Source organism: Oreochromis niloticus, linkage group LG23 (assembly GCF_001858045.2).
Source record: "Oreochromis niloticus isolate F11D_XX linkage group LG23, O_niloticus_UMD_NMBU, whole genome shotgun sequence".
NCBI classification, from domain to species: Eukaryota; Metazoa; Chordata; class Actinopteri; order Cichliformes; family Cichlidae; genus Oreochromis; species Oreochromis niloticus.
This window is the reverse complement of record NC_031986.2, coordinates 24,544,976-24,555,096: the sequence shown is the minus strand read 5'-3', so window position 1 is coordinate 24,555,096 and position 10,121 is coordinate 24,544,976. Positions and strand designations below refer to the sequence as shown.

Below are 10,121 nucleotides of genomic sequence, written 5' to 3'. Positions count from 1 at the left end.
GTAACTGTGCATTAAATCCATGCACTCTTTGCAAATTTATCATTGCAACACAATCTTACACACATTGCTATGAGACATGCAGCAAAAGCAACGCAGAGAGAGAAAAACTGCGTAAGCAGCGTTACAACACAGCAATCATGCACACTGAAGGAAGTCCACAGATTGAGCAACACTGTTGACGCCTCACAGTTACTGTAAACTCGAGTCAGGACCTGCAGCAATGGCATCACTACAACATGAGGAAGAAGTCCAGCGCAGATCAAACACAAACACAAGGGGATGACGCATAAAAACAAACTTCTTGTTGATGTTTTGAACCTCACTTTGAGAAGCGAAACAGTCAGTACCAGGAAGAACTGGTGCGTATTCACTTCGTCGTTATGTTAATCTTCACAGGAGTCAGAACTTGTGCACCTTAAAACTGGATTAGCTGGACATTTATAATTATTTAACCACTGTTGTCAGGGTTAGGATTACAGTTAGGCCGCACTACTGGTTGAACAGCTTATAAATTTAGGTCAAAGCTTTATTTAAGACTGCCTGTTTCATATATTTTTAATGTGATGTTTGGCTTTCATGCAACAGTTTCACAATCCAACATGATTCCCTCCTACAGGAGAGTGCCTTTATTTGACCCCCCTGAGAAACTTGAAAATGTTCTTCAGTTTAAGAGAAGATGCCAACAATATGTGCACATAAAAGAGTAAATGTAACCCTACACATTTTGGGGGGCAAAGATTTAATGTTTCTAATACAATAAGTCAGTGCTCCATTTGCCTAACCTTGTAATGTCTTTCTTCCCTCACCCTTAACCTGTCATGGCAGATGGCTGCCCATCACCCCGAGTTTTTCCTTTCCACTGTCGCCGAGCCCTTGCTAATAGTCATTTGATTATTGGGGGTTTTCTGTATTATCTTAGGGTCTTTACCTTGCAATGTAAAGCAACTTGAGTTGACTTTTGTTGTGATTTGGTGGTATATAAATAAAAGTGAATTGAATTATTTCTATAGCACATTTAAAACTGCTGCATATGCAGCTACTACGGCACATAATGCCCTGTCGTACATCAAAAAACAAATATGTATGTGACTGGGCTTGCACAATGAAAAGTAAAGATATTCTGCACAGTGAGAAGAAGCAGGTTGTTAAGAGCGTTTTAGAAAGACGGAGTGACTGGGCAGCTCTTATGTGAAAAGTCAGGCTTTCTAAAGATTAGACGCCACCATCGAAATGCCTCTGTCACCTCTGCTTTTTAGCTTGGATCTAGGAACCTTTAAGCAGCTACTTTGTAGACATCAAAGCTCTTTACAGGAGTGTAGAGCTGCAAATGTTCAGTTAAATAGCACAAGACTACTGATACGCTTAAAAAACAAGCAGTAATGACTTTTTACTGCTTGTTACTTACTGGGAGATCAGTACAGGTTTGATGTGGCATTTTTTTCCAGCCAGTAGTGGCAAAACAACAGCTGATCGAGGCTAAGATACAAAGATTGACAGGAATCTAATCAAGAAGTGATGAAGAATCGATTTCGTCAGAGTCATGATGAGGGTGGCAAGTTTTCACCTTCCTGAGGCCCCTTAAATGGAAAAAGCTTGTTGAAACACAACTGTCAAAAATGACATCAAGGTTCCCTGCAACTGGGTGACACTAAGTTTACCAGCATTGCTGAATCTTTTGATCTTTCTGCAACTCTTTCTGGTTTTGTCTGTGGTCAATCTTTAAGTCAGTGCAGTGAGTCATATAACCACCGACTTACCGATCAAGCTTTATAAATGTTTTTTTAGTTTTTTTAATTACTCTGGTTATCACAACTTTTTTATTTACAAATAAAATGCTTGTTTGGGGCTTAAGGCAAGTTTTAGAAGTTGTGAACACCAGAAAACTTTCAACCATGTAGCCCCACTGCCCCCTGTTTTTCATGTACATCTAATTTACGCTACCAGTCAAAAGTTGGACACACCTTCTCATTCAATGTTTTTTCTTTATTTTTACTACTTTCTATGTTGTAGATGCATACTTAAAACATCAAATATATAAAGCAAGATATATGGAATTATGTAGCAAAGAAAAAATGATAAATTACTCTAAATATGTCTTATATTTTAGATTTCTCAAAGTAGTCACCCTTTGATTGGTTGACAACGTTGCAAACCCTTAGTCTTCTCTCATTGAGCTGTGATGTAGTCATGATGTAGTCACCTGAAATGGTTTTCCCTTCACAGGTGTGCCTTGTCAGGGTTCAATTGTGGAATTTCTTGCCTTCTTAATGAGGTTGTGTTGTGCAGAAGTCAGGTGCCAGCTGCCAGCCCTATCTGACAACTGTTAGAATTCATAGTTTGGCAAGAACCAACCAGCTAAGTAAAGAGAAGCGACAGTCCATCATTATTTCGAGAACTGTAAGTCAGTTAGTCCGGAAAATTGCTAAAACTTTGAATGTGCTCCCAAGCGCAGTTGCAAAAACCAAACAAGAGCTAAGACGACACTGGCTGACATGACGACGGCCAAAGGAAAGGAAGACCAAGAGTCACCTCTGCCAGTTACCAGCACCCCAGATTACAGCCCATTTAAATGCCACAGCAGTAGCTGATGAATCTCTGCATCAACTGTTCAGAGGACCATACCATACCAGGAAATATATATACATAGCCAAATGAAATGAGTATTGACTGTCATGTTTTTAGAAATAAATCAGTTCCATTAAATGTTATCATTTTTATTGAATTATTTATTCATTTTATTTTGACAGCTTGTGTCCTCCTTAATTATTTGTAATTGTAATATTTTTCTAATGTAATATATACGATGAATAAAAAAGAAATAGTGCAACAGACAAATAATATATAATAAGAATCTCTGACTCTGAGTTTTCTGGAAGACCTCTTTCTCTTTTACAAGCTTTAATCCTCAGAAATTTAGAGAATAAAAAATTTGCTAAAAACTTGATGTAAAAAAAAGCAGAACGAAGTTTAAAGGAAGTGGAGAAGCGACCGCTAATGTTCCTAGAAAAATGTGTGACATGTGAAAGATGTTTGCTTGTTCTCAGAGCTGCTGTGATTTTCTCCTGTTCTAAGAAAGACAGTGGCCAAAGTCACAAACATGTGGATGTATGCATTTATGTCCTAGCATTATTCCTACAGCTTCATAAATCCTGTTTGGTTTTTCCAGGTGTGTCTTAGGTTCATGCTAACTAAGGAAAAAGACAGTAGTGGAAGAAGTTTGTTTCTTGACTGAAAAGCTTCCAGAAGTCTCCTGAGGTAAGAGGAACAAAGTCTGTAAAATGCTTGCTGTGATGGCTCAATGGATAAATTTAAGATGAGATTCTGGGGTTTAAGGTCTTGTGTGAAACCATAAGTCAGTGCTAACAGATTATTTTTAAACTTAGCTCACTTACTTTAAGACCACCACCATTTATTTACTCTTTGATTTTAGGTGTCTCGGGATCTGGGTTCTGCTATTTGCAGATGATGTGGTTCTGTTGGTTTCCCCAAAAAAATTATTCTGTTTTGTCACTCATCTAAATGACTCAATACAGGGAGTGCAGAATTATTAGGCAAATGAGTATTTTGTCCACATCATCCTCTTCATGCATGTTGTCTTACTCCAAGCTGTATAGGCTCGAAAGCCTACTACCAATTAAGCATATTAGGTGATGTGCATCTCTGTAATGAGAAGGGGTGTGGTCTAATGACATCAACACCCTATATCAGGTGTGCATAATTATTAGGCAACTTCCTTTCCTTTGGCAAAATGGGTCAAAAGAAGGACTTGACAGGCTCAGAAAAGTCAAAAATAGTGAGATATCTTGCAGAGGGATGCAGCAGTCTTAAAATTGCAAAGCTTCTGAAGCGTGATCATCGAACAATCAAGCGTTTCATTCAAAATAGTCAAGAGGGTCGCAAGAAGCGTGTGGAAAAACCAAGGCGCAAAATAACTGCCCATGAACTGAGAAAAGTCAAGCGTGCAGCTGCCAAGATGCCACTTGCCACCAGTTTGGCCATATTTCAGAGCTGCAACATCACTGGAGTGCCCAAAAGCACAAGGTGTGCAATACTCAGAGACATGGCCAAGGTAAGAAAGGCTGAAAGACCACCACCACTGAACAAGACACACAAGCTGAAACGTCAAGACTGGGCCAAGAAATATCTCAAGACTGATTTTTCTAAGGTTTTATGGACTGATGAAATGAGAGTGAGTCTTGATGGGCCAGATGGATGGGCCCGTGGCTGGATTGCTAAAGGGCAGAGAGCTCTAGTCCGACTCAGACGCCAGCAAGGTGGAGGTGGAGTACTGGTTTGGGCTGGTATCATCAAAGATGAGCTTGTGGGGCCTTTTCGGGTTGAGGATGGAGTCAAGCTCAACTCCCAGTCCTACTGCCAGTTTCTGGAAGACACCTTCTTCAAGCAGTGGTACAGGAAGAAGTCTGCATCCTTCAAGAAAAACATGATTTTCATGCAGGACAATGCTCCATCACACGCGTCCAAGTACTCCACAGCGTGGCTGGCAAGAAAGGGTATAAAAGAAGAAAAACTAATGACATGGCGTCCTTGTTCACCTGATCTGAACCCCATTGAGAACCTGTGGTCCATCATCAAATGTGAGATTTACAAGGAGGGAAAACAGTACACCTCTCTGAACAGTGTCTGGGAGGCTGTGGTTGCTGCTGCACGCAATGTTGATGGTGAACAGATCAAAACACTGACAGAATCCATGGATGGCAGGCTTTTGAGTGTCCTTGCAAAGAAAGGTGGCTATATTGGTCGCTGATTTGTTTTTGTTTTGTTTTTGAATGTCAGAAATGTATATTTGTGAATGTGGAGATGTTATATTGGTTTCACTGGTAAAAATAAATAATTGAAATGGGTATATATTTGTTTTTTGTTAAGTTGCCTAATAATTATGCACAGTAATAGTCACCTGCACACACAGATATCCCCCTAAAATAGCTAAAACTAAAAACAAACTAAAAACTACTTCCAAAAACATTCAGCTTTGATATTAATGAGTTTTTTGGGTTCATTGAGAACATGGTTGTTGTTCAATAATAAAATTATTCCTCAAAAATACAACTTGCCTAATAATTCTGCACTCCCTGTAGAATCAACGTTCTAAGATTTCCTTACCTGGATGACTGAACATGAGTCAAGATATTCTGTTGGCTTCATTGAGTTCATTGGCACTGGGGTGTTGTTTACAGCCCAGTGTTATTAACTACCTCCAGACCTGAGCCCATTGCTCTCAGCAGGAAAAGGGTGAATTATAAATGACTTGTGTGGATGAGTTCAAGTATTGTGGAGAAAACTGTTACAGTAAGTAAAGCTTCTTTTTTTTTTATTGAGCCGAGGGGTTGGAAGTGTTTTCAGGTTTTCAGTTATATTTCTACAGAGAAATCAATCTACAGTGCTTAAGCCACACTGAGTAAAAATATGATGCCAACCTCCCGGCAACTAGGAAACATCCAATGATTGCAAGTAGTTGCGGTAACCAACTGGCCACCCAGAGGACGAGGGTGTTACATCTGGGTGGCCAGTTTTGATCCCTAGATGATTGCACAGGTCACCTGGTGTGAGGCAACCTGTTTCCAAACAACTGCACTCTGACTCAGACTGACTGCAATCACTCTCAGACAGCTTGACAAAGGTTTCCAAATCATTAGCATCTAATTTATAAATGTACTGTAGACAGATGTTGCAATCAGGACCAATGAGTCCAATTTACCTGTAACATGTCTCTTTGGAGTAGGGGACTGGACTAATTTGGTTTCCAGCTGGTTATATTTTGGTTACATTCATATATTAAAGAAATGTGGCCAAGCACTTATGTCATTTGGCAGTTACATTGAAATCCTGCAGCAACTACGTCACTATTTGTAGAGGAATTTCTAAGAGTCCCCAAAAGTTGCTTCTGTTCATCACACAGTACGTTTGCAGTACGTTGTGCAGTACCTATGCACAAACAAGTGCAAAGGTACTGTTTATAAGATTTGGGGAAACCTGCAATCAGAGACTACAGAAGTCACTTGGATGAGTGAGGAAACGTTTCTCCCATTGAAAACGCTACATCCAGATGAACAGAAGCAACTTTTTGGGTTTTACTTACCTGGATGATTGAGCATGCATCAAAACTAATTTACAAGAGGTTCTGGTGCACCCTGAATGTAAGCAGTTAATGTGAATTTCTGTGTATGAAGATTAATCGCAGTTAATATATTTGTGTTTATTATCACAAACAGATTGCATTTAATTTTGGTCATGCTGTGGTCTCCAACCGCTGATTTCCTCAGTGAGACGGTTTAAAAGTGCACACACAGAGCTCTGCAACATCATCATCATCTGCAACATGGATCTGTTGTGTAACATCCTGAAATGTTTATCAAAATATAAAATAAAGCTGTTGATGTGACTGTGAAGTCTGACTGAGTAATGCCTGCTCATACTTTGCTCTGTTTGTTGCCACCAAGTGACTGAGGGTTGGACACTCCTTGCATTAACACATCTGAATTCTTCTGCACATGCAACAGGTCAGCTGACAGATTTCAGGTTTATACAGAGGTCTTGCATGTAATACTAAAGCTGTTTTTCTCTGTCTGCCAAAATCCCCTCTTATCACAGGCATATTTAAATGATAGTGTTCATAAAACACAAGCTACACTTACTGGTACATGAGCTTCTAACTCTCAGCGTCTGATTTGTTCTGCTTTTGGTGGCCTAGGTTGCAAATTATTGAACGCAACTGTTGTTGTTTTTTTTGTTTTTTGGGGGTTTTTTTTATGAGTTTGAACATGGTCAGCAGATCAAATGGTGAACTTTCCACACCAATCAGTTTTGCAGACACACAGTAATTTGCCCTGCTTACTAAATCTAGATCCATTTGTTAGAAAGATTTCTGATATATTGATCCATTTTTCATTGAGTGATTTAGTTATTGCTTCTATCTTTTGGCAGCTTTGGTCTTCCATACAGCATTACAGAGGAGAAAAATTTATGTGGCACCTCCTCTGTTTATATCAGAGGCTTTAAAAGTCATAAAAACTTCCTCGCTGTCACTTCCCGGTGACTGGCGAAACTACTTCCCTAAAGATGGCGATCCTGACGTCATCAGGAAGTGTGACTCACCTCCATCGTGAGACAAAAAGAGAAGGATGGAAGTTTGACAGCTCTTTAAAAACAGTTGTAGGAACAGAGGAATTAATGAAATGTCCAAACGGTGGAAAGAACAGACACCTTTTCCTCATCCTTGGATAATCCTCAATGTCATATCTGTTGCTAACAAAGCGAGGAAACAACATTACACAGATCTAACCGCTCGCATCGTTAAGAGTGATCCATGGGGTGAGTCGTGGTAGAAGCCGGCTCCATCCTCAGGTGGAGGCGGAGGCCCAGGCGTGCTGCTCACAATCGGCCTGTCCGATTTTAAGAGGTGGCAGTTGACGGGCTGTAGCAGAAGGAATGCTGGCTGCTCTGCCCGCTGAAGCCCACCTTACAAGGCTCTTCATTTAATCCCTTCACAGAGCCTGATGCTCAACCTCAAAGCTGAACCCAGAGTCCTTCAGTCCACCTTCCCCTCCACACTTTAAACTCCTCGACCTGTGCTGATTGGGTCGAGTGGGACAAGAGGCCTTGACTCAAACTTGTCGTTCTAGAGGAACATAATTCTCAAAATAGCCTTGTCTCTATATTGTATTATAAAGTAATAGATTTAAAAAATTTATGAGGAAATTGTGTTTTTAAAAATTCACCTACAATGGAAATCAGTTCAAATCATTTTGTTTTGTCATTTATTTTGACAACAATAAATTAAAGATCTAAAGTGTCAAAAGAAACAAGTAAATAAATAGCCCAGCAGAAAAATGTCAATAAGGTACACAAATGATCAAATAAAAAAAAAAGTATCAAATCAAAAATATCAATATAGATAACTAAAACTGGATAGTTTAAAAATACATAAACATATGAATTAATAAATGAAGAAGTGATGTTTATTTGCAGTAAAAAACAATTGCAAATATTTATAGGTGTTAATAAATATATAAAGTTTGACAAATTGATATTTGAAATGAAAGTTATGCTAACATCTGTCACTTGAATACTAAAGGAGTATCTCCACATCTCTAAATGATGTAGATAGACAAAGAAATACATTTGGGGAAAATAGGGGAAACATGCAAAGAAGAAAATGACATAAATGCAGCAAACTAATTAATTTATTAATTGGAAAATGAAATAAATCAAAGGAAAAAAAAATTATACATAGGAAAGTAAATGCAGGCTTTATTTTTTTAATTTAAAATGTATTTAACTATTTTTGTTGTTTTAATACTTCTTTTCTGTGGTGTTTGTGTTGCATTTATTTTTATATGAGTTCCCTTTGTTTTTAGTTATTCATCAATTTCTTTATTGTTTATTTGGCAGTTTTCACCCCCCCACTATGCCTCAGAGTGCCTCAGTGTCTCTCTTCTGCTCCCAGTGTCAGCAGTTAAGGCCCTTTCATGTAGGATGTGACATACGTTGCGCTGAGCTAACCCTAACCTGAACTGTGCTGGATGTTGCTGTCATTATTTTGAACTAGAGACGCCGGCTCCCTGCCATTCCAAAACATGCATCTCTCATTTAGAGAGAGATATTAGTGAAGAGTGTGTTGTTTCCTCCCTATATGGATGGAAACTTGCGTCATAAGTTTGTTGAATTTGGATACACACAGAATCAACTTTTCTTTCATGGTTTTTGATATTGTGTGTTTGAACTTAGTGCTTGCGTTGCACTTTCCTCGGTGTGGCCAAAGCAATAGAAAAGAATGACTTTCAGAGCACAGTGTGTGCCATGTACTATGTGAAACTACCTTTAGCAACACTGTTACTTGTTAGATATCAAGTAAGATGGTAGGCTAACATAAAGCTCAGATTAGCTAGCTAGATGCTACGCTTGGTATCAGTGCTGTATTATATTTTATATCATTCTATTTATTATGAATTAGGTTACCTATAAATGCTAGCATTAACTATCAAGCAAATTTTTCCACATTGCAGGCAAAAATTAACATTACTAACCAGAAGAAAGCTAGTTTCATCTCCTGAAGCACATCTACCCAGATGTTGGATTTGTGAAGGGATTGCTTGGTTTTCCGACACCAAGCTATGTATATTTCTTCAGGCTAATGTTAGCTTGCAGACGAATACTCAACTATCTTATGTAATAAAATACTTAAATGGATAAGTTCACTAATGAATCCAAAGTCGGATTAGGACTGATCTGCTCACTTAGCTAACCAATTTCAAATTGTATTGTAAGCTACTGTTGCAAATTAACCATCACCACATACATGCAGTGTGGTTAAATTATAGCTAGCTAATCATCAGCTGTTTGCTGCCAAAGTTGCATCTGAGAGGAAATACTAATTGTCTTCAGTTCTTTCAGCAGCTAGTGTGATCCACTCCTTCTGTATGCTGATTTTATTCATCAATAAATGATGTACCAATACGAAGCAAAGCTGAAAACCTAATGTCTACTTTCTATAGTAAGAGCCAACATGATGGTGGTAAGCTGGCAAGCTTCAAGCTGCAAGAGAAAAGTTAGCTTTCAATTCTATCCTATCTACGATTAAAGTAGGACGTTTCCCACATCCTGTTCTCTATTTCTAATACAGGACACATTTTCCTGTGTTGTTGTTGTTTAATAAAGTTGTTTTGACAAAATATGAACTTATTAGAACCAATTAGAAATCCCTGCACGGAGATTTAAGCTTCCAGTTGATGGCAACTTTAGCTACTATCACCTCCATCTGGTCCACAAAAACCAACAATATTCAGGTTTTCTGACTACTTGTTACTCTTTTTCACAGTTTTGAGCCTTTTATTGTTAGCTCTGCAGATAGGACTATAATCTTGCAAAAACAAAACAAAAAACTGAGCACCCGGTGATCCACACGCCACCTTCAAATCTACTATGTTTACAACTTTAGCTTTAGCCAGAAAATACTCTGCATTCTTATGGCAGGCGCTCGTATCCTGCTCCGAGGGGAGCCGAGTGCATCTGCACGTCCACGCCACCTCATCATTCCTGCCTGTTCCTAAACACATTTCCCTTTTAAAGCCACTTCGGAGCGGAGCATTTGTACGTTTAGCATC

General features: G+C 38.8%; 1 long non-coding RNA gene across 1 annotated transcript; it reads left to right on the top strand.

The window, feature by feature from the left end:
• Window positions 1–250: 250 nt before the first annotated feature.
• On the top strand, window positions 251–6,505 carry LOC102076497 (uncharacterized). Its single transcript, XR_267070.4, has 3 exons — window positions 251–359; window positions 3,167–3,255; window positions 6,231–6,505. It is a non-coding gene; the product is annotated as an uncharacterized LOC102076497 (long non-coding RNA).
• Window positions 6,506–10,121: the final 3,616 nt, after the last annotated feature.